Source organism: Podarcis tiliguerta (assembly GCF_965153285.1).
Source record: "Podarcis tiliguerta genome assembly, chromosome: 13".
In the NCBI taxonomy this organism is placed as follows: Eukaryota; Metazoa; Chordata; class Lepidosauria; order Squamata; family Lacertidae; genus Podarcis; species Podarcis tiliguerta.
In genome coordinates, this window is record NC_139546.1 from 26,897,898 (window position 1) to 26,922,799 (window position 24,902).

General features: G+C 44.4%; 1 protein-coding gene across 20 annotated transcripts in view; it reads left to right on the forward strand.

Annotated features, from left to right (window-relative positions):
* The window catches only part of KANSL1 (KAT8 regulatory NSL complex subunit 1), a 146,465-nt gene that overhangs the window by 88,515 nt on the left and 33,048 nt on the right, over positions 1-24,902 (forward strand). The gene's annotated exons all lie outside the window — the stretch shown is intronic.

Below are 24,902 nucleotides of genomic sequence, written 5' to 3' on the forward strand. Positions count from 1 at the left end.
TTCTAGGTTTCGCAATATGTACCATCAATCTCTTTTATAGATCAATAACTTCTTATTCTCATTGAGTCTGCAGGAGAGGCTTCCCTTACTTCTTTCAGGTGTCTTGTACTTGAAATCCTGTAAAATATTCTTTTTCTGCCTCAGGTCATTGCCCTCTGCATAGACTTGATTGTATCAGAGGCTCTCAGGGCGACTGATGCTGTTATAAATAGATGACACTTACAGGGTATTGGCAGGGGGGTAAAGTTTTTTATTACCTGTCATTTGCGTTTCCTGACTTCGTAGATATCAAAGTTGGGGGAAATTGAGAAGGAATAATTATTTTTTTCTTGGAGCCTGATTGGGTGCATGCTTAGTAGCAAATTTCATTAGACTTGATCCTGGGTAAGTGTGCATAGCATTGCAGCCTTATAGAGCAACCCTGTGCATTTTTGCTCTGAAATAATCACAGTAGGATTTGCCTTCCAGGTAAATAGCCATAGGATTGCAGCCTTAGGCAACAATCCTATACATATTTATCTGGAAGCAAACCTTAACTAGCATATTGGGACTTGTGTCTGAGTTAACATGCATAGGATTGAGCTACACAACTCTGTGCATTTTGTAATACTTAAAAAAAAAATTTCTTGTTTTAGTCCGCAAGTGAGGAACCTTTGTTGGACTCCAGTTCCCTTCAGCCTCAACCAGCTTGGCCCCAGTGGATGATGGGGATTGTAGTCCAGTAGCTGCTGGAGGGAGGGATGCGGGTGGCGCTGTGGGTTAAACCACAGAGCCTAGGACTTGCCGATCAGAAGGTTGGCGGTTCGAATCCCCACAACGGGGTGAGCTCCCGTTGCTCAGTCCCTGCTCCTGCCAACCTAGCAGTTCGAAAGCACATCAAAGTGCAAGTAGATAAATAGGTACCGCTCCGGCGGGAAGGTAAACTGTGTTTCCGTGCGCTGCTCTGGTTCGCCAGAAACGGCTTAGTCATGTTGGTCATATGACCCGGAAGCTGTACGCCGGCCAATAAAGCGAGATGAGCGCCGCAACCCCAGAGTCGGCCACTAATGGTCAGGGGTCCCTTTACTTTTACTTAGCCCCTGGAGGGCTACAACTCCCCCTCCCCCCTTCTAGTCATTATTCTGTTAAATGTACTACTACGTTTAATCTGAATTGCTGCAGAAAATTTTCTGTAACCCAACATTTGTGAGAACAAATGAAACTCCAAATGTTATCACCCCATATAATCAGGGCATTAAAAAAAAACATACAGAAGAAAACGAGGAACAAGGAGCTGTCACATGAGATTACCATCTGAGTAACCGTGCAAGTTAAAAGGAACGTGTTGCAGCCTTGCTCCGCTGCCTTCGTTAGCTCCCCTGTTCCAGTCCAGTTACAGTTCAAGGGGCCAGTTCTGACCTGCAAAGTCCTTAATGACTTCAGCTCTATATACTTTCAGAGACTTGCATTCATCTCTGTGTTCCATCTTGACCTTTTGAGGTCTAGTAAAGAGTGCCAGGTGGACGACAGTGCCGTCTCTGTGCCAACTTTGAGCAGCAGTGATAGCGCAGGGAAGCGCTTGTGGATAGGTGGCTGCTCAGCTTTTTGTGAGAACAGTCATCCTCCAAACCTTAGAACTGGCAGGGGTAGATGGGTGGGAGAGCTTGTTCCCTGTAGTTCCAAAGGCCGCCTGAAGCCCAAAATAACATGGTGGGCGATTCTTGCTGCTTCCCCAGCTCCAGTGTTGGGAAGGAAGTATGGGGGTGATTTGGCCACGTGAGTTTCTAAGAAGCATCGTCAGCTTGTCAAAACTCCCGCCTTTCAAGCTGCAGTTTCAGCAGGGGTTGTAGTGGTGTTTGGTACCTGCATTCTTCTGTTTCTGGTTTAAAAAGGAGGGCAGAGTCCCAAAGTATGTGAAGCCAATCCTTTCCCTCCTTCCAGGAAGTGGGAAAGAGCCAGACCAGTGTGTAGCCTTCTGCATATAGCTGTCTGGCCTCTCCCATCTAAGCTTTTAAAGAGCTAGTAAGCTCTTTAAGGCTACAAGGGAAAACAAGGGCGTCTCTCATTGCCTACAGGCAGTTCATACTTAGCCACTCAGCTGGCCATCTGTGGCCATCTCCAACCTGGTTCCTAATGATCATGTAAATATTCAAACATTGTGTTCCTGATTTTGTTATTGATTGCCATTATTGCTGGGCTTCCTAATATTCTCTCTGTGTGTGTGTGTGAGAGAGAGAGAGAGAGACAGACAGACAGACAGACAGACAGACAGACAGACAGACAGACATATGCCTTGACAGGAAAGATATGAAGCATTTTGAGATTGTGGTTTTTTCCCTGCTGAAAATTGACCCCTAAATGGCTGCTACTTTCTGCTGAAGGTACTGTTTGTAATATTTCCAGGACTAAAAAGGAACCAGGAGGGAGCAAATTTCAGCAGAAAATGGGTGTGATCCCAGTCCCATACCCTGTGGCAGCCACTTTTCCAAAATACATTGGTACCTCAGGTTACAGACGCTTCAGGTTACAGACGCTGCTAACCCAGAAATAGTACCTCGGGTTAAGAACTTTGCTTCAGGACGAGAACAGAAATCTTGTGGCGGTGGCGCAGCAGCAGCAGGAGGCCCCATTAGCTAAAGTGGTATTTCAGGTTAAGAATGGACCTCCAGAACAAATTAAGTTCTTAACCCGAGGTACCACTGTAAAAGCAAGGTTAAGCAAGCTTGTTTAAACATGCAGCTAACATCATGCCCTTGCTGCTAATGGGCTTTTGCCTGTTTCTTCTGTGTTGCTCTTTTCGTGAATATGCTTCGATTGCATTTCTAAGCAAAGTAGAATCAATTTCCAGGAGCAATGCAGCATGATACCAGATCATACAATCTGGTATCTTGCTGCGTTGCTTCTCGTGCTTTAGGGCTATCAAGTTCTTCTGCATGAGGAGGGTGCTAGGGGGGCTCTCGCAAATACCTTGTAACCTAAAAAGCCCTCTGGATGTGTGATAAGTGACCTCGGATAGTTCAGTTGGTAGAGCATGAGACTCAATCTCACAGTTGTGGGTTCGAGCCCCAAGTTGGGGGTGGGGGGAGATTCAGGCATTATGGGGAGTTGGATTAGATTGACCCTCATGGTCCCTTCCAACTCTATAATTCTAATTTCTGCTGCAGGACTTAACTTTTTGGTTCACTGCTGCAAGCAGAAGGTAGTGAAGAAGCACAAACTTGCACAAATGATGTTCTGATTGTGTGTATGTGATACTGGGTGCCTTCTACCAGCTAAAGCAGATGAGCCAGCTGCAACTCTTCTTGCACAGGGATAACTTCGCTTTCATTAGCCATGCTCACGACCTCCAGGTTAGACTACTATGACGTCTTTCAAGTGTCTGCCTTTGAAGAATGCTTTAAAACTTCCAGTAAGTAAAAACACATCTGCTATCTCTGCCCGATATACCAGGCCAATGACAACTTGCATGTGCTTAATCAGCTTCACTGACTCCTGGTCTAACCACAATTCAAAATGTTGATGTATATTTCTTTTCGTTTTACAGAAGAAGTTTTCTTTCTTTCTTTTCTTACTAGTTTTTTTGTTGAATTTTCCAGAAAGAAACAAAAGCCAATACAGTCAAACAATACAAACTAAATCATAATAAATCAGGACGTGTTCTGTGCAGTGCAAGTCAGAGAGAGGACAGTAGTGTGGGGATGGGTAGCTGGTGGTCCAGACCAATTGAATGTTCAGACATTCGAGCAAATAGAGCTGCATAAAGCATCAAGATATCAAATAATTTCCCATCTTGGTTGTGTCTAGGTAAGATCAGCTTCTCCTACGCTGCCAACTGAGTCATGTCCTCTACCCATTGCACAGTTGGGGCGGGGTAGACTTCCCTTTCCAGTATTGAAGCATTAGACCTTTAATCACCATGAATGCTCCTAGAAGCCAGTTAAATTGTCACTCTGTCTGGTTCCAAAGGACTGGTATGTAATTCAATAGAATATTCACACCTATATTCTATCTCAGGACAAACAATCCTACATGACTTGGGCCTTGATTACATGAAGGATTGTCTTCTCCAGCAGGAGCCTGCCACCATCTTTTGGAGATCCGTCAGCTGTTCCTTCCATCTGATTGGGGGCAACATAGGGGAAGACCTTTTTGGTTATGATGCCTTGTTCTTACGTGCTCTCGCTGAGGAGATTCACTTAACATTTATTTTCTTTTGGCAAGCTCTTTTATTTTCCTTGGCTTTTTAGTTCCTAACAAGCACAGTTTTGATGCTGCTGTTTTTATCCTGCTGTTATTCGCCGTTTTTATTACTGTTCTGCTATTTTTGGATTTTGTTACCTCCTGGAAATGACATGGAACGGAGCAATATAAATTTATAAAATATGTGAGGTTTTATGCGGAGGTTTCTCCACTCCCCACCCCCACCCCAAGACCAGGAACTATTGCCTTGTGTTTGTGTTTTGAGTTTGTTTGCGCAGCATGCAGTGGATAGATACTTTGAGATGGTGGCCTTTTTGCATTGGCACAACTTTTGCAGTCCTGTGATGCACACAGGCATGTGTGTGTTTGGTTAGGGATTGTGAATATGATTTTTTTTTTTTTTTAAGTGATGCCGGCAAAGCCATGGATGACTCAGCATTCTTCGAGGAGGGAGCTGTACAGCTTGAACTTTGCAGCAAATGCCTGTATCTCTTGTGTTCTTCAGTCTTGCAGCTGTTTAGGATATAAGTTAACGAACGGGAACACTAGTTTTGAAACATTATGAATAGTTGGCAGAGGGTGCATTAGGCTATGGTTTTCTAAAAAAGGAGTGCTGGCATGATGCACTTCCTGTCTTGTCCTCCCTCCCCCCCCCCCCCCGGACATCTGTGTATGTCTCTCTTACAAATCTCTGTAGAAATCTGACAAGTTGATGAGTGGTTTATACTACTAGTAAGCATTTATCTACTGCCAACAGTGTGCTTGTACACAGGGGTGACTTGATCCCTTTCCAGAAGGATTATAGTGCAAGGCAACAACATAGCTGTACTATTCAGCATATAGAATTGCATAACTGGTGCAGGCTTTCACATCATACGATACTAAGCTGATGGTGAGTGGTGCTGGTGGGCAGGGGACTTCTAGATCTTAAGGCTGCATAGTAAAGCTCAAAAAACACATTGATGCAAGGCTTCAGTTCTTTTCAGCCAGTGTGTCTTGTCACCCTGGGGTGCCTTGAATGATAGTCAGAGGTGCCGTAGGCAACACTGGCCTCTGTCTCTCTTTCCTTCCCTCTCTCTGATGCCCTCTCACATCTCTGCCTCCCAAAGGCTTGCACAGCTGTTTGTTGCAGCAGCCCTGGCTGCAAGCTCCACAGGCAAATGCTGCCTCTGGGGCTGGTCAGGGGGTGCTGATTGCCAGGAGCTGAAGAGGCCTCAGAGTAAGCAAGCAAGCAAGCGGGCAAGGAAGCCCAGTCTGCCAGACCTTGCTGTTGGGAATAGGCAGACAAGTCCCATGCCCCTGTGGGGCAGTGTGAGGAGGCACCTCTCTTTGGGACAGGAGGGAAGCTCAGAGATCAGGGGCGGCAGCTGCGGACTCCCAATGAGAGGGGAGAGGAGAGGAGGCTGAGATAACACTCCACAAGGGAGGATGTTCAAGAAAGGGTTGAGAGGCTACCAGCTCTGCAGGCAAGGGGTGACATAACTGGGCTCCTGAGCCTCACAGGGTGCTGCAGAAAGAATGGAGTTGGTCAAGGGAGCCGTGGACTCCAAAAGGTTGAAAACCTCTGGCATACGTCCTTGAAGGTTCGGTGTTCTACATTGCCACTTCATAAGTACCTCTTCTGTTGGTCACTGACCTTGCAACCTGCCTGTCCTCAGTCTTCACATGTAATTCCTTCCAGTCACTTCCAAAAAGGTGCAGATTTTGAGGGGTGAGGGGTAGAATGCTGCCTATGAGAAAGAGGAAGGTAGGTGGCTGGTAGCCCTACTGCAATGCATTACTTATCAGGGATATTTGGGACCAGCTGCCTGCATAATTATGCTGTACTCACAGGTCTTGGAGTTTAAGAGAGAGAATTTGGAGTCCCACAAGCATCTAAGGGTATGTTTAGCTCTAATTTTGAATTGTGGCCCCAAGCTTGGCAGATGAACTTTTTAAAGGCTGTAGTGGAGGTAAAGCAGGCTTATTACATCAAGCAAAGCTGCGTTTGTTTGTTTGTTTGTTTGTTTTTAACAACAACAATAAGGTAAAGGACCCCTGGATGGTTAAGTCCAGTCAAAGGCGACTATGGGGTTGCGGCGTTCATCTTGTTTCAGGCCGAGGGAGTCGGCGTTTGTCCACAGGCAGCTTTCTGGGTCACATATCCAGCATAACTAAACCATTTCTGGCACAGTGGGACACTGTGACGAGTGCCAGAACACACGGAAATACCTTTTACCTTCCCGCTGCAGTGGTACCTATTTATCTACTTGCACTGGTGTGCTTTCGGACTGCTAGGTTGGCAGAAGCTGGGACCGAGCAACGGGAGCTCACCCCGTCGCACGGATTCGAACTGCCAACCTTCCAGTCGGCAAGCCCAGCTGGCTTAGTGGTTTAGACCACAGTCCAGAAATAATAATAATAGCAATAATAGTAATAATTATTATTTTTCTGAGCTTTCCTCAAGTGTAATTTAATTGGTGATGGGGAGAAGCAATTATATTTATATATGCTGAAAAGCAGGAAGGAGGGGAGGGAAGATAGGAAGGCCCTAGACCTTGGGGGCGCATCCCAGGACCCCTGGGCAACCCTCTGTGCTCTGTGTCCCCCATGCACACAGCAGTACCTAGGAGGGCTGCATTCCCCTTCCTCCCTACAGGGTAGGAACTTACCATGGTAAGTACCATTCACTTTCCTCAAGTGTACTTGAGTTGACAAAACAATATTAGTTCAACATAATCTTCTATTTATGCGGGTGCCGGACTCATTCAGCAGACTTGTGAGTAAGTATGCCAGTATTACTGTACATTTAAGGTTCCTTCCTACCATTACAATCACACTTTACATTAGGGAACTGATAGCGCGTGGAGGGGGAGGGAAATGACTTTGGTTCCAGTCTTCATAGGACTGGAGCTTTGTGCTCTTGACTGTAATAACTTGTGGAATACAATATTGATGCTGCATTAAAGAAAAAGCTGAACGTTCCACACAGATGAGGCCTTCAGAGCCATATTTTATTTTATTACTTTCCTTTTTTGTTAGGGGTGGGGAAGGGAGTTCAGCTGTACAAATTGTTCAATTCAGTTTCTTCATAAGCAGAAACATTATAATCTGTTAATGAGATCATTTCTAAGTAACGATTCCCCCTCCTGCCCTGCTGGAGGTTGTTGTGAAAAGTTGTTCAATAGAGTTCTCCTGCCTTTTGTCCATGGGGCCAAGAGCTGGGACACTTGGGGGAGGGTGGAAACCTTGCTATGTGAGAGAGCGTGGAACAGCAGAGGGAGGGGAAGCAATTGAACCAGTTTAAAAGAAAAAAAGAAAAAGCTTTCATGGAAAAGAGTTAAGACAGAATGGGCAGGCTCAGACATGCTGATCCAATGGACTCTAGTTCCTCCCCCCCCCCCTGTGCAGAAATATCACAAAGCAGAGATCCTTTAAAATCTAATTTAAAAATATACTGCCATGTATATATATTTGCATAGTACTTTTATGAGATGTAAAACAGTAAATTTTAGTTGTAGTAACTCCTATATTTGAACAGATAACATTGGTTGTGGCTGAACCATCTGTTAGCTGTTTTATTTTTGAAGCTAGAAGATATTTTCTAATTCCTGTATGATAGCATCAAACATTTAGGTTCCCAGCCTCACATAATCAATAGGATCAGGAAAGAGGAAGGTGTCTCTTAGTTTAGCCTACCCTTCCCCATCCTGATGCCTTCCAGATGTTTTGAACTCAAAGGGAAGCAAAGTTCTCCATTCCTCTACTACTATATTGCTATTCACAGTGATAAACTCTTTGTGTTCCTAGAAACATGTGTTGTGTACCCCACACACACACCATTTTTGGCCCGGGAGTGAGGTGGGGCATGCGTATCTGTCCTGGTGCATGGGGGCGGGGGTATTCAATGGCCTGTATTCAGATTTTTAGAAAATGAAGTTGGTACTTAGTCTTAATTCAGATTAATAACCTACGCATTCTTCATCATAATGAGACTGATATTCCAGATGATAACTGAACAACGTATTAGGATTGTCCAGTATTTTTTTCTGCACTCCCACCCCCCCCAGTAGTTTAAAGAAAAAAGATCCAAGCTTCTCCCCCTGGGGAAAACCTTTGCAGTAAATAGTATGCTAGCCCTTTTAGTTGAGTGATAACTGCCCAGCCTGGGGCTATACTGTAAACATACTGTTGGTAGGTCAGTGCTGTTTCCAATTTTATTGATTGGAAAACCAAGTCTGAGAAACATTAAATCTGCCTATTGAGTTTATCTGATCAGGTGAGTTAGAAATGAAGAAAAATTGGGTGTGTGTTGGTAGTGGGTAGAGGTAAACAATAATCATTGTGTGTGTGTGTGTGTGTGTGCGCGTGCGTGCGTGTTGTTGTTTTTGTGTGTGTGTGTGTGTGTGTGTGTGAGAGAGAGAGAGAGAGAGAGAGAGAGAGGTGTGTGTATACTTGATACGGACATGAATGGAATAATGTACAGTGGTATCTCGGTTCTAGAATGAAATCCGTTCCAGAAGCCCGTCCGGCTTCCGAAACATTTTAAAACCGAGGTGCAACTTCCCATTAGTTGCAAGAGCTTCTTGCTCTCAGTGGAAGCTGTGTCGCACGTTCAGGTTCTGAAAAACGTTCAAAAATGGAAGCATTTACTTCCGGGTTTTTGGCGTTTGGAACCAAAATGTACAACAACGGAGCTGTTCGGGAACCACGGCTCCACTGTATTAAGTTTTACCAATATTCTACCTAGAAACAAAAACAACATAAAACACCCTGTCCAAAGAATTTTGAATTAAAAGCAGTGTATCAGTGATGGTGTGGTGATCAGATACAATGCTTTGAATTAAATTAATTGCACTTAATTTCCGCTGAAATCATTGAGTCATAATTCGAGTTCTGATTAACTTGTCTCATTAATTTCATTGGGATCTTACTGCAATTGACTTAGGGTTGTATCGAACACTGGTCATACTTTGAAAGCAGTGGACACAACTCATTTAAGCTCATTGATCTCAATGAGCCTACTCTGATTATGACTTAGTTGGATACAACATGTAATCTTGATCTAACACAATGTAAGGATTGATTTGAGGTACAGAGACCTTCCCAACCAAGTGTGTTTACTCATTTTGATTTGTTAGATCTCATCACATTGCCCATTTTTTGAGCAGGGGTGGCTAACCTCTGGCCCTCCAGATGTTATTGGATTCTCAACTCCCATCGTGAACCCAAGGTTGGAGGTTAGCCACTCTGGATTTTAGAGTTTGGGTGTGGAGCATTAAGCACAGTCATAGTATCATATAAAATAAACTGTTTGAGGTTGAGAGGTATATCAGTTTATGTGTTGCCATTAAATCATGATGTGTTGCTGATCTGCAGTTGTGTTGTTTTTTTCTGGTACAGTCAAACCTCGGCTCCCAAACGCCTCCGTTTTGGAACGTTTCAGCTCCCGAGTGCCAAAAACCCAGAAGTAACTGCTCCAGTTTTCAAACGATTTTCGGAAGTCGAATGGCTTCCGGGTAGTTTTTTTCTTTTTTCACCATTGATTTTGCCCTCCGTCCTTTGATCCTTGGTTGTCGAACATTTCAGAAGTCTAACAGTCTTCCGGAACAGTTTACGTTTGACAACCGAGGTTTGACTGTACGATGGCATATTTGAGCATTCTAATATATAAGGGTTGCCATATTTCAAAAGGTGAAAATCTGGACACAAAAGTTGTTGAGCTGCTTGGGGGTGGGGGTGGGCAAAGTTGTTGAGCTATTTCTAAGAAAATTCGCCAAAATCTACACTACCGACATAGGTTGCCATATGTCCGGATTTTCCTGGACATTTCAGTGATATTTGCAGGACACTGCTTATGAGGGCCAAATCCCAGCTATGTCTGGGAGATTCCAGACATATGGCAATCCTTGAATGTATGATTTTGTTAGCTATGTTTTGAGGATAGGCCTTCCCTCTTGTAGCAGGTCAGAGTGCCATGGTGTTCACACAGGTAGTTCATTCTGATCACCAGTCCCGTGCCATGGTTGCTGACCGTGAAGGAACATAACTTATGCCTGATGGTATTAATATTTATAATTCTCACCATTGTACAAGGGTGTGAAGAAACAACCTCTTGGCTGATGATCCAGCTTGGTTTCTCTTAAGATTATAGAGTGGTGGTGTGTGGAAATTAGTATCTCCCACCCCCATTTTTTAAAAAATAAAAAAAAATCACTCCAGCAAAAAACAACAATTCATTGCCACTCACAGAATGTGAATGGTAAGTCTAGGGTTATTCAGCTATATTAGGGCATAGGCCTTCATCTTATTGGGATTCTTCAATTCAAGCTAGGAGGCCTTTTCAGATGGTTCTGCAACATTGCAGCATAACAATGCGAGAGCAAATGTCTTAAGAACTTGCTTTCTCTGTGCTGCCCTCCCTTGAGATGGATGCAATCTCCAATAATGTTTTGTTATTTATTTAATTTAAAATATTGGAGTCTGTTGGTACAGAGGTTAAGCAGATGGTGTCAGCAGAAAGTGTAAGGGAAGTCTCTCATTGCTCCCACTTAACATTATCTGGCTGTTTGCTCATGCAAAGGGGAATACTGAATATATATTTTTATTTACACAAGACTGCTTCTTGGTAATGTGTACTGAGGCATATTTCTAAAAAACAGACTTGGCATCCCTCATTGTACCTTTCCATGTGGTCCACCGCGAGAAGAAAAGAACACGTTTTCTAGGTTCTGAGATGGGGGGCAGATCTAGGAAGGTCTTTCAGCAGACTGGGTGAGAGATACAACTGTTTCCCTCATTTCCCTTCCTCTTCCTTCCAAATGAGCTTTATTCACAGGACTCAGCCATACAGCTGCAAATAAAACATTTTAAGTGTGTTTTAAGCGCAATATGCAATGTGACACTAGATGCCAGTGGTGAGCCTTATGGAAAATTCAGTGTATTATTAAAAATGCTTTAAAAAAGCATTTTCAGAACATTTTTTATGTGTGTAGATTTCACCACAGTCTCTACATGGGTGTCCCATGTTGGACAGTTGCTGAAGGGGCAGTGAGATAATGGGTCTGTCTTTCGACCAAAACCCTGGACTGGCTGTCTAAATCAGGTTGAAGAATCCAGTGTGTGGGTATGGTAACACATTTTGGGTTTCCCTTTTCCTGTAGTTGGGAGAACTCTAGGACAACCTAACCTGCACCCCGAACTTGTTTTATGTAGCTCCTGACATCCCCTGATAACGCTCTACTCATTTATCACAGTTCCTACCTTCCTGTTCATCGCCTCATTTTTCCTGGTCTTCTTAAGTGTGTTTCCCCACTTTCTATACAGTTTGAAAATAATTGGAAGGGATAATGTTTTATTTGATAAAAATACTCAGACATGGTACAATTACCTCTTCCCTGATTGTATGGCTTGGGGAAAAGCTGCCCACGGACAAATTTGATAGGCTTATATATGTAGTTGTGAGTATATAGTAAGTGCACTAAAGCAACAAAGCAATTACTTTCATTTGTTTTCCTGAACAGTTGCTGTATTGGCCTGTCATACTTGACACACAAAATAAAACCCCACTGTGTAGATATTTGAGAGAAATGATACCAGTGGGTTTACATTTCAGTTGACCTGCATAGTACTGGGAATTATAATCTGAGAAAGCCAAGATGAAAATTGAGGCAGGGTGGTCTTTAATTCCACATTAGTTGATTCCAAACCAGCTCCATCCATCATCCAGCTTTGACAGAATGCTGCTCCTATTGGTTGGAATGCTGCTGCTAACAGATAAAAATGCTGCTTATGCTATCTGTCCTTAGACTGTAATAATGTCACAGGATCATAGAAAGTGTTGCCCCTTGTGCCGTTAGGTCCCTGACCGTTAGGTCCAGTTGTGGACGACACTGGGGTGGTGGTGTTCATCTCACTGGCCGAGGGAGCCGGCGTACAGCTTCCGGGTCATGTGGCCAGCATGACTAAGCCGCTTCTGGCAAACCAGAGAAGTGCATGGAAACGCTGTTTACCTTCCCGCTGGAGTGGTACCTATTTATCTACCTGCACTTTGATGTGCTTTCAAACTGCTAGGTTGGCAGGAGCAGGAACCAAGCAATGGGAGCTCACCCCATCACGGGGATTCAAACTGCCAACCTACTGATCAGCAAGCCCTAGGCTCTATGGTTTAGACCACAGCGCTACTCGCATCCCTTGTGCTGTTTTACTTGGTCCTAATAATGGCATTCTCCTACAGTTGGCTTTTGGATTTGCTCTCTTAAGGGGATTTTCTCTCTCTCCCCCCCCCCCCCCATCGTTTACATTTCTGGCTTGGGAAAGGAAGATGAAGTGGAAATTTCCCCTCCCTCCACTCTAGGCTCAAAACAGAGGAAGAAGAATGGGGAATTTCATAGATAATATCTTTGTCACGTTTGCTGGAATGCCTTTGTTAACTCTGCAGAAGCAGCTGGAGGAACATGTTTCGATAATGTAGTTCCTGGTATATAATGCAGCTTTCATCACTGTAGGCTAGATAGAAAATGACAGGAAGGGCCTGTGTAACCCAAGTGGATCCCCCCCCCCCCGCCTTTATCTATGGCTTGGCTGTATCTAATTATTCACAAAGTATTCTTGTATGCCTGTTTCAGCATATAGAGAGTATCTGTGCTTTTCATGGTGAAGATTTTTTTTTAAAAAAAACTACCACCACCAAACCACCATCCAGCGTTGCAGCTGCATCTGCATTCGTACCTACCCACATGCACATACATAGTCCAGTACTTAGTAAGAAGAACTAAAGGCTTTGTTGAATGAAATATCTGGGCAGGTTTGTATGTTCCTAGGCCATTTAGGGCCATAAAGGTTAAGAGCAGAACATTGAATCAGGTCTGGAAGCAAATTGGTAATTAGTGCAACTGGAACAACACTAAGATGATATATTTGGGATACCTCTCCCCCCCCCCCCGACCAATTGAACCAATTTAAGCTTTTGAACAGTCTTCAAAGACAACACCATGTACAGCACATTACAATAATCTTATTTGGATGTAACCAGAGCATGAATGATCACGGCCAGGCCCAATTTCCTAAGGAAGGAACTCAGCTGGAACACTCCCTGAAGCTGCCAAAAAGGGGTCATCTGGGCAACCAGGAGCAGGGCTGGATCCAGAAGTTCTCGCAAGCTGTGTACCTGTTTCGAACACCCAGTGCAGGGTTAGAGAAGCCCCCAGTACTTCCTGCCTGCCTGGATTAAGTTTTAGCTTTTTCTACTCTCACCTAGTCCCATCACTGGTCTCAAGCGCTAGCTCAGAAAGTGTGCTCAGAACCATGTTGTTCATTATTGTGTCCCAAGTTGTATACCATCAACTGGTCATAGTGGGATGTTGAGGACTCTACTGTCTTCCCAGATGGCTGGAATGAAATTACGCAAGACAACACTGTCCAGTTGCAATGTGTAGGGGTGGTGGTGGTGGTGGTGGTGAAATGGCAGTTCACCATTATAGCATTGCTAATGTGAGTTCTTTCCAGTGATGTGGACTTTCTGGGAATTTCTGAATGGGAAAATGAATGATGAAAGGGCCGTCATTATGCAAAGCAGGGTAATTTGCATACAGTAATTTGCATCATGAAACCTAAAAGTTTACGATGCCCTAGAGAGTATTCTAATACAGCATGCTTAGTTTACTTGTATTAAAAAACAACACTTGAGCAGTGCCAAACTTGCCTAATACTGTGCTTGCAGTTGGTATCCATTTGTTGTTATTGATGAATTCAAGAAATGGGGAACTTACCCACATGTTCCAGTGCCCCCCCCCATCTCCTCTTAAATGAAGAGCTGAGCAGTGTCAGTCTGGAAGAAGGGGGCATCTGGAAGATATGTGAGGCAGTTGTTTCATCTGCTGTAGAGTCCAGAGACCAGAGTATTCACAGAGCATCCTGTTCCTATCTGCTGGAAAGTGTCTGCAAAACAGTTGTGTCCATCATATGCCAAAGTCAAGCCATTGTTGGTTTTACCGTCACTTAAAATTCCTATTTTAAATTAATAATCAAAATTTTAAAATACACAGTAAAAGTAGTGGGTATTATGATTTATTGTGTTTGCTGAGCATGGAGAAGCTATCCAAAAAACTCACTGTAAAAAAAAAACAGAAGTAACATCAAAGTTGATGCACTTGATTTGGTTTCAACCCCTTCTCTCTGGCTTTGGTATGGCGGTTCAACCTCCATTGACTAGCACCAGATCTTGCAGAATGCTGTAACTTTGGTTTGGATACATTGGGCATTCCATTAATGTCTCCTTTTGATTTAGATTTCCCCCCATTGAGGATTAGAACATGGTTTTGCCCTATGTATGTATATTTGTGTATACTTTCCTTTCTATTTGTGTGCACATTGACTTGGCTCCAAATTCCCTTCCCATTTTAGCATCCAAAAGAGCTGCTATTTATTACCAGTGATGGTGATCGGAGTCTAGACACCTCTGCATAATAATATTTATTATGGCCTATTGTTTTGGCTATTAGGTGGATCCTGAGAGCTTGCCTCTCTGGCTTTCTTTTTCCTTTGTTTCTCCTTTTGCTATTCCACTAGCAGCATTGTCCTACTCCCGTTCAATATTTGGGAAGGCATGTGTGTATTTGTGCCAGCCTTTCTGATTTCATTCGCACTCAGGCAGGGTATTCTTGGCTGCTTGATTCTTCCTTCTTTTTCCCGGCTTGCCGGCTCCCAGTCATGTAGCATGTTTAGCCTTTTGTTACTTTTGCAATAAAATAAAATGGGTTTGTGTGTGTCCTTAATGCTTTTCTTCCTAGCTCAGATTCACAAGATTCTAACAGTGCTTGGTGGGTGGAGGAGAAAAGAGGAACTCTGTATTCCCTGCTGCCCTGTCCCTCGAAGAAATTAAGCAGGGCAGGTTGGCCCCATTTAGCTTGCTTGGCTGCTGCAGTATTTATAACCCTCCCAGGCTGAGCTCATACATTCCAGTCTCCTCCTCCTCAGCCTGGTTATTCCTTTTCTCTGCTTTCCCCTTCTCTGTAAATAAATAAAAGGGCTGAGACCTTCCCAGCATACATCTGTTTATTTCTCTCCCCGCCCCGCCCGCCCCCCAGCCCGCTTCCCTCCCTCTCTCTCTCTGTGATGCGACATTGGAGAGAAACATAAATCGTCACCCCCCCCCCCTTCCTGGTGTGCGCATGAGCACGCAGCTCCCTTTTCGCAACAACCGCCATCTGTTTAGATTTCCAGGAGGTTGTCCTTGTCAGTCAAGCAGCCTGTGATGCTGGCTTGGCATGCACGCAAATGTGGCAGTGGGGTGTGCGTGTGTGTGTGTCAGTGTCACTGGGTGCTGGTGCTGAGAATGTCCCTGGCATTTGCCTGTGCCTTCCCGGCCTTCTGTGGTCCTGTAGCAGTCTGCATTCTTAGCTCTTTTTAAGCAGTGCTGGCCGCGTTGGCTCCCTTTGCCGGGTCTAATTCAAGGGAGGAAGGTTGGCCATGAGAAAAGATGCCACAGATTGGCTTTGTTTATGTAAAATCTGATCTGTGGGCTGCTAGCAAGCCCTATTGTTTGGAGCTGGAGGTGGGGGAAATAACATTCTCCTTTGGAATGTGGTCTGCACTGGGAAGTGTAATGAAGGATTCCAGCCTTCTGGGCCCTTGATAGGTTTGCAGGCTCAGGGCACATCTTTTGCCGCTTGATGTGTTGGTTCTGCTTGCTGCGTCTCTCCAAGGGGAAAGTTGCAGCATACCCACATACTGAAACTCAAAACTTCAGAGGCCCCGGCAGTGAGTGTCTGCTATGCGGGTGCTAATCAGGTTGCCATCTCTGGCATCGCTCTTGTTATGCTGAATTTTTTTTGGGGGGGTGGGGATCGTTTTCAGATGAACACTTGCAGAAGTGTTAGTCCCTTTATATTTGCAATTAAAGTTACTATAGTTTATAACTTTTTTCTCTTATACACACACATCCTTTAGTGTGCAACTAGCTTTTTATTTCCGTTGCCTGGTTGAAGCCACTTGCGCAAATAGAAGACTGACGCTCCCAAGTTAGCCTGACCAAAGATTAAATTTTCTATACTTTCTCAAATGCAGGCCCTGGTGGGGGCCAGTTGATGGGATGACTGAGACCCAAGGGAGTGGGGGGCAGATATAATAGAGAAGAGATTATAGTGGGCAACTGCCCCTCAAAAGTAATTGAACCACCCATTATTTGAGAAGAGAAATGCTTGCCCCTGCCGCTTGGAGACAAGAAGGACCATCCCAGATTGGATTGGATTGCTGACTCTCCTGTTTTACCTGTACAGGGGCCACAGGTAATGGTTTGAGAATCACTGGCCTGTTTTCATAGAATTATAGAATTATAGAGTTGGAAGGGACCCTGAGGATCATCTCATCCAGCCCCCCGCAATGCTGGAAAATGCAGCTGCCCCATACAGGGATTGAACCTGCAACTGTGGCATTATCAGCACCATGCACTAACCAACTGAGCTATCCAGGAAGAAGTGTGAGGCCAGCTTCTTGACCCTGAGGAAGTGTTGAGTGTTGCTAAATGGGGATGAGCCTTCCAAATAACTTGGGGCTGAGAAGTGGAATACTGTCTGCTTCCCTTCAGTTTCTGCCGTGTAAACAGCTCAGTGGATTGTGTACCCTTTGGAGGATTTGGTTTGGATAGTAGATATTTAACAAGTGGTTGACATTGCAGTCGCGGTAGTGTTTCTGTGGCCGCCTCTTAGCATGCACTATTGAATAGTAAGACGTGGCGTGTTAGTCATTGCAAGCAGGGATGACATGTCTTCGCATGTAGATCACGGAGCCCCATTTAAAGTGACACAGATCCTGCCAGGCCATCTGGCTGTGTCCTGAGCATGATGTCATCTTTCTTAATCTGAACCCTACATAGATACAGCTAAAGCAAATGGAGCCCTCTGTTTAGAAACAGGGAAGGCTTGATAACACATCTTCTGAATGTTTTTGGTGCTTTGCCATGCATGTGTGTACAGTGCTACACATGCTTGCAGGTAAATAGATACGCATACACACATTTGATTCCCTGCATTCTGCTCCGTGGAAATATTCAGGAGCAGGCACCGAACCTTTAAAGCAGAAATCATTTCTCCAGATGAAAACAAAGTCAAACTTTTATAAGCCCACCTACACATTTGTTTGCTTATGGATATGTGTGTAAGATATGTACACACATAAAATAAACACATGCGTTTGTGAGTGTTATTTTCCATGATTATATTTGACAATAAGTAAACAAAACGAAATGAAACATGATAGTGCAATAAACATTAAATTGGGGAGGTATATGTGTGCTTTTCTTTCACTACACATAGAGAACATCTAAATGGGAACCAGATAACATGAAACTTGCTGGATTCTTTTACAAGACGATTTTGAATCTCTCCAGTGCATTTTCTATGCTCTCAACCTAATCCAAAGCATATTTACTTGTCCTATTGAGTTTAGTGGAACAAGCTGCCAGGTTAGTGTGTATAGGATTACAGATTCTGTCTCTACAGATGGTGAGTATTGCATTATACCGTATTTTTCGTCCCATAGGACGCTCCGTCCCATAGGACGCACCTAGTTTTTTGGGGGGGAAATAAAGGAAAAAATTTTTTCCTTTATTTTCCCCCCAAAAGCAGGTCCGGGAAACCCAACCAGGTCGAGGAACAGCGGGGTGGCGGCGCTGCGCCTCCCTGCTGTCCCCCGAGCTTGTGGGGCTGGCCAATGTCTGCCCGGCGTGAGGGGCGCCCTGAAGCAGAGCGCCCCTCGCGCCAGGCAGCAGGCTGCTATCCGCAGCGTGGGGAGCGCTGCGGGGAACTCCTGGAGGGCTCCCCACGCTGCGGGTGTCTGCCTGGCGTGAGAGGCGCCCTGAAGCAGAGCGCCCCTCGCGCCAGGCAGCAGGCTGCTATCTGCAGCGTGGGGAGCGCTGCGGGGAACTCCTGGAGGGCTCCCCACGCTGCGGGTGTCTGCCTGGCGTGAGGGGCGCCCTGAAGCAGAGCGCCCCTCGCGCCAGGCAGCAGGCTGCTATCCGCAGCGTGGGGAGCGCTGCAGGGAACTCCTGGAGGGCTCCCCACGCTGCGGGTGTCTGCCTGGCGTGAGGGGCGCTCTGCTTCAGGGCGCCCCTCGCGCCAGGCAGCAGGCTGCTATCCGCAGCGTGGGGAGCGCTGCTGGGACCTCCTGCAGCGTTCCCCATGCTGCAGATGTATGCCCGGCGCGAGGGGCGCTCTGCTTCAGGGCGCCCCGCCCGCCGGGCGGCAGGCTGCTATCCGCAGCCTAGACATCCCTGCGGGACCTCCTGCAGGGCTGCCTAGGGTGCGGATGTGTTCCCGAAGCGCCGGGCACTCTGCTTTCAGGGCGCCCGACGCTCCGGGAAGCAGGCTGCTATCCGCAGCCTAGACGTCCCGCAGGCTGCGGATGTCTTCCTGAAGCCTGGAGAGCGAGAGGGGTTGGTGCGCACCGACCGCTCTCGCTCTCCACGCTTCAGCGAAAGCCTGCATTCGCCCCATAGGACGCACCCAGATTTCCGCTTCATTTTTGGAGGGGGAAAAGTGCGTCTTATAGGGCGAAAAATACGGTAATATCTTCTTCTTTCCTATCCTGAGACTCGACCCAAAGAAACCAACATGATAATAAGATATATTAATGCTAGAAAGTAGGATATTGGTGGTCCATTTTCCAAAATACTGGTCATCTTCGGATAGAATCACAATAAAAAATATTTTAGCTTCTGTAGATAATCTAGGCTAGAAGAAAAGAGACTGGTCTCTTTCCTCCTTCTCCACAATTTGTTTAGTTTACTTGTAAGTATCCTGTGTTTCTGATCCGGCTACAAAGGAAGGCCGCTGGCATTTTAGAACTGGGCTTTGTCGTCTTTCAGACAAGTTGTGCAATTTGCTCAATCCCTTTCAGGTTGGTGAGAAGGAAAACCAAGAAGGGTGAGTAAAGATGCTTAGTTCTTCAGCTTGATCTGTTTACCCTGAAAGAAGTCCTCAAAGTTACCAATGCTAAAAATAAGGTGGTAGCTACAGGCACCTTCTAGTGTATCCTGTTGAAAGGAAGCAGTCTGAGTGATGGGCTTGACTGATGGGTGACTTAAACTGTCATGAGATGATGAACAGGGCAGAAGTCGGGAGGATGTTTAGGGAGCCTGACTTAACACTGTCTTAGATTTTATTGAAAAATAATGGGTGAGTGGGAAAGCACTGTTGAATATGCCATTCAGAAATATTGGCAAAGGCCAAAGGGGGGGGGGTGTGATGCTTGTGATTCAGACATAATAAACAGTGAAAGGTATTTATCTTCTTAGCATTTTAACAACCAGATCCAGAAGACATTATTTCTGAAATGCCAAGGAAGATAGGGAAAGTTTGCAAGATATTCTCTTGTAACCAGTGCATGATTTACTTCTGTGGCATAGATAGAATTTGATGTTTATTTCCCACCTAATATCTTTTTAGAACTTCAGGTCTAAGATTGCCTGCTCTCACTGTCTCCAGCTGGTAGAAATACGGTTGTACAGTTTGTTCTGGCTTACAATTTTTAATGTTGAACTGTAGAATGTTTTGGAAAAAAGGTGCTTTTTCCGGAGGAAGAGATGCTGTTTGTGAGGACAGACACCTGTTTTTCTGCACTTCCATTTCCCTACATTTCATTCATTTCTAAGCTTGATGCTCTTTCAGTACCTGCTGCATGCAAACAACAAATCCCAGTAAATCCTCAATAAAATCTCAGCGAAGGGGAAAACTGGGACATGTGGTTTCTTCCAGTACTTTGTACAAAACTACACTTCCCACAATGCTCTGATTTTTCATGTGAGATTTTATCTTCCATGTTTTAAGGCTGTGTGCTTTTTTATTTCTGATATTTATAGATTGTTGTATAACTGGGTTCTCGGGGCATCTTCATTAGAGTAAAAAGTTCAGCACAACATATAATGCATGCAGTAAAAAAAAAAGGAACATAAAAATATACAACAGTGATAAAATAAATGAAAGCTATTGCTGATAAAGACGCCTGAGAAAATAAAAAGGCAATTTGCTTGGCATCAGAATTGCATCAGCTGGGCATGTCGAGTGCAGCTTAATGGGACACAGTTGTGGGCAGCCTGAGGAAGTGCCATCTACCTTGGGCCTGCCTATCAAAAGCAAGTCCTATAGTAAGAGACTAGGGTGGTTTCACAGTTTCCAGGAACGTTTTATAGGTGACCTGAGAGTTTGTTTGAACCCTGGGTGAGAACCTGGAGGCTGAGAGGGAAGGTGTGTCAGAAAGAAAATGAATTGATACAGATGATAGATAGATAGATAGATAGATTAGTAACTTCATATTAATGTAACTTTTTTATGTGTAACTGTTTTTGTAATATTTTGTTTTAAATTGGCTTTTTTCTTTTTTGTACACTGCTTAGAGCTATTTTAATATACCAAGCGGTATAGAAATTAAATAATCAAGTGTGGTTTCTGGTGACCCTCTTTACAGAAAGATTTCACAAATGTGGTGCCACCACCCAAAAGGCCGTTTGTGGTTCCCCAAAATACCTCACCTAAAAAGGGGCCTCCAAATATGATCTTACGGTATGGATTGCTGCATACCTAAGGAGGATTTCAGATACTGTTGTTGTTGTTGTTGTTGTTGTTGTTAGAGTTAGATTTAGTGCCACTTGCCATTAAATTGCAATTGCCATGCTGCGGTACCCTTTCTTTCAAGACCTATGAAATATCAGGGCTTCAGAGTTTAAAACAAGGAATGAGGATTAAAAACGTGCAAATAAATACCTTTCAAGTAATGGAGTGAGGAGAGAGAAACACTGAAAAATCAGCCTTTGATGCTGGCAGACAGGTCAGCAGTATCCCTTCTGTTTCTGTGTTACCGTCTAGTACTAATTAAGAATGCAGGTGGGGGACAACATTTTGGAACATTCTGTGGTCTGTTGTTGTTTTTAAAAGTCCTTGCAAAGTTGTTGTTTTTTAACCTGTACATGGGCAGGAGTTGGTGTTCTGGCCTAAGCCAATCATCTGTTCTGCTCTAGTTTTCTACAGGCAGAGGGGATTTTAAAAAAAAGAACCCAAAAACCAACAACCTAGGTTCAGCCTTGGATACTAACTGGGCTGTAGAAAATTGCTCAGGTGCTGTGGGGAAATCCAGCTGGGATTAAATATTATGAGTCCTCATTCAGGGTTTTTCTTTTTTCATGCAATTCCAGTGTGGAAGAATGATTCCCAGATATTGCAACAGCTGCCAGAGTCTTAGAACTCCACGGCTGCTATGATTTGCATCTTTCTTGTCTTGAGTCTCAGTTGTGGTTTGCTTCTGTTTCACTCCGGCCACATCTGCTTTAAGTGGCTGCTCATTGTTAGCAAGCTGAAACTTTAAACTTTTGTGTTTGTAGCCATTGTAGAAATTGAATCCAATGCTGTTTCTAATAAAGATGGTCTTTTTCTTTTCTTTTTTTAGTCTGGCAGAACATATAGCAGTGGAGAGGCACTGGTAGAATGTGTGCTGTGTATGTCAAAGGCCCTGGATTTGATCCCTGACACCTGCAGTTTTAAAGGACTGTGAATAGCAGATCTTTGACCTGAACATGCTAAGGTCAAGACTTGACGCTGACAGTACCAGCCTAGGAAAGCCAGTTGTTTGGCTTAGTAAAAAAGCAACTCCGTATTCTTAGAAAGAGAGAAGGGATGAACTTAGAATAGCCACCACATTCTCCTAGAGGGGAGGAAAGGACAGTGTAGAAGAAATGGTGGTGGTGGTGGAGGAACTTATTTGGCAGAAATAGCAATACTTTGTTTGACTTAAAGTGTGTTGGTTAAAATCGAAGCTGATAAGAGCTGCTTCTTCATAATTTGTCATGAAAAAACACCAGATTTTAGTTAGGGTTATGAAAAGCTACTTTATCTCTTCTGCCTGTCCCCATCCTCCAAGCATCCTGCTTCTTCATGGGCAATATCTGCACATCACTTGTCCACACCTGCCCATCTTGGATGCTTTTATCTGTCTGATTGCTATCTGCGAACATAAAGGACACAAAGTGCAGTACAAGATATTGATAAAACGATGAAATCACAACAAGGTTTAAAGTGGGATGGCATGGACCTGTACAACACTAAATTTGCATTTCACATTTCTCCAATTTGTATAATAATAATAAATGACTCTGCTAGCCTGCCTGACCTTTCTCTGATGTGAGGTGGGAAAACATCCACAGAAAAAAATCTAATACTTCATTTTTCCATGGAAAAACATCCGTTTCATAAGTTCACCAGTAGCAATGAATGGATGCCAATTTCAAGCAGGGCAGTTTAAAAGTGTTTAGCTTTCTTTATGAAATACAAATGAAACTAAACATTATGAATTAGGTCATTCTCCAAAGCAGGGTTTTATCACACACACACACACACACACACACACGTGCTGCTGCTACGTATACACCACAACTTAACTGTAAATTCCCTTGAGCCTATTTTTCATAGTAGTCGATAAGAAATTCTAACCTAGTCAATACTCCATATTAGAATGCTTCTTTCAAGCCTAATTTTGAGAGGTGGGGGGCTCCCTGTTGGCACCAGAGAAAGCCTCTGGGTGTGGTGCCATGTTGGTGACCCCTGCTCTTGGCCACCAGAAAGTTTTCCAGTGCAAATGGAAACTTTCTCAATGCAGATGGAATGCACCCATTTAAAATGTTTTGGAAAAGCCACATCACCAACTACCAAGACTGGCCTCTACTCCAAGATGCAGCTAAACTCTGTCACAATGATGATGGTTCCCCAGAGCAAGGCCTGTCTGATAAACCTAAGTAACTGTGTAAATCTGGTGTGGTGTGAGAGAGCCTGTTGGATTGTCCCCCCGCATTTCTCTCAGGACAGATCTCACAAAGACAATAAGAGAAACGAAAAGAGGAGGGATAAAAAGAAAACACCTTGGAGAAATGCAGAGGACAATCTTAACAGGCTCACTCACACTACACAGGTCTTTCTTTCAGGTAGATGACAGCCATACTTGATGAGGTGCTTAAAACACACACACACACACACACACACACACACACACACCCCCCCTTCTAAAATAGTTGTTTATAAATGTAGGCATGTGAATGTCTCTCCTGCTCGTAATGTTATATTGTAGAGTCAAGGGCCAGAAGTGTATATGCGAGTGTTTCTGTTGTATAATATTTACTTCCGTACGTTTTCATGTTAGGATGGCATTTATCCCCTTCAGGAAACCTTTGGTTAGGCAGCCCTCAAGCAAAAATCAAGCAACCTTTGACTGATTTGATTGGGCATGGGTAGTATGCCTCTCATTTTAAGCGGGGAAGATCCACCTTTGCTGAGTCATTGAAGGAAAGGGTGTTGGGAGTTGTTCTTATGGTGTACACATTCACAACTTTCTTCTACATAGTGATTGTCTCTTTCCAGTTTGTGGCTTAGGTGCGTTCGTGCAGGGGTAGGCAACCTAAGGCCCAGGGGCTGAATGTGGCCCATTTGCCTTCTCAATCCGGCCCGCGGACAGTCTGGGAATCAGCGTGTTTTTAAATGAGTAGAATGTGTCCTATTATTTTAAATGCAACTCTGGGTTATTTGTGGGGCATAGGAATTCATTCATCCCCCCCCCCCCCCAAAAAAAAAATATAGTCTGACTCACCACATGATCTGAGGGACGGTGGACCGGCCCATGGCTGAAAAAGGTTGCTGACCCCTGCGTTAGTGTAGTGTCACTGCTGCTTGGTTTCGGACAAATACTTTGACCCCATTTTGTATTTTGCCACTTCACCCACCCTGTTGTTCTGTATTAGGTGTAGGACAATAAGCTGTCCTTCTGCTTTGAAATAGGGACCTAGCTTCACATGACTAATCAATTAGTGCTGCGCCAAATGTTCTCCCAACGTTTTTGGCGTAAAATGGGGACTTTTTCACACCCACCCACAAAATGTTCCCTGAAAACTCCCTAAGTGCTTATTTGTGTCTGTTTGCTGCCCTTTTCAGCAAAAGTGTGATTTTTAAAAATTACATTTCTTCTTGCTAGCTCTGTGATTCTAGCCAATCGCAGATTGCATAGCCAGTGTTAAGACACTATGTAGCCAATCAGGTTTGCCATTGTGATTATGTCACTGGAGACAGAAATCATTGCCCTGTGCTGAATGGGGGTCAGGGAGGAATACTACGGACACTTTCCCCCCTTCCTGTTCTGGAGCACCCTAGTTTGCCAAAGGTGTATGTGCACTTTTTTTTCAGGGGGCAGAAATGCTTGCAAAGAGTGCCCCTTCCCCAGTTTCAACTCTGTCCTGTTGTCATTGTGATGCCTTTGACACATGCTGTTTTTAACGGACACAGTTCCTAAGAGTAAAAGCCTCCCCTGTATTTGTTGCTATTAAGGCATTTTTCTCTCTCTCCCCTCTGTACTTCCATTCTAGAAATTTCCATTCCATTTATGGAAGAGAGCTACAGGGGTGATTTAAAGTGTAGAACAGCCTTCCCCTACTTAATACCCTCCAGATCAGGCTCAAACTCGGCCCTCCAGATGTTTTGAGACTACAGTTCCCATCATCCCTGACCACTGGCCCTGCTAGCTAGGGATCATGGGAGTTGTAGGCCAAAAACATCTGGAGGGCCAGTTTTGAGGAAGCCTGTGCCAGATCATGTTGAACTCCAAATCAGCCCTAGTTAGCATGGCTTACGATCAGGCATGGTGGGAGTTGTAGTACAAAACAACTAGAGGGGGCATCATGTTGCGGAAACCTGAAGTTTGAGAAGGCTGAAAATGGC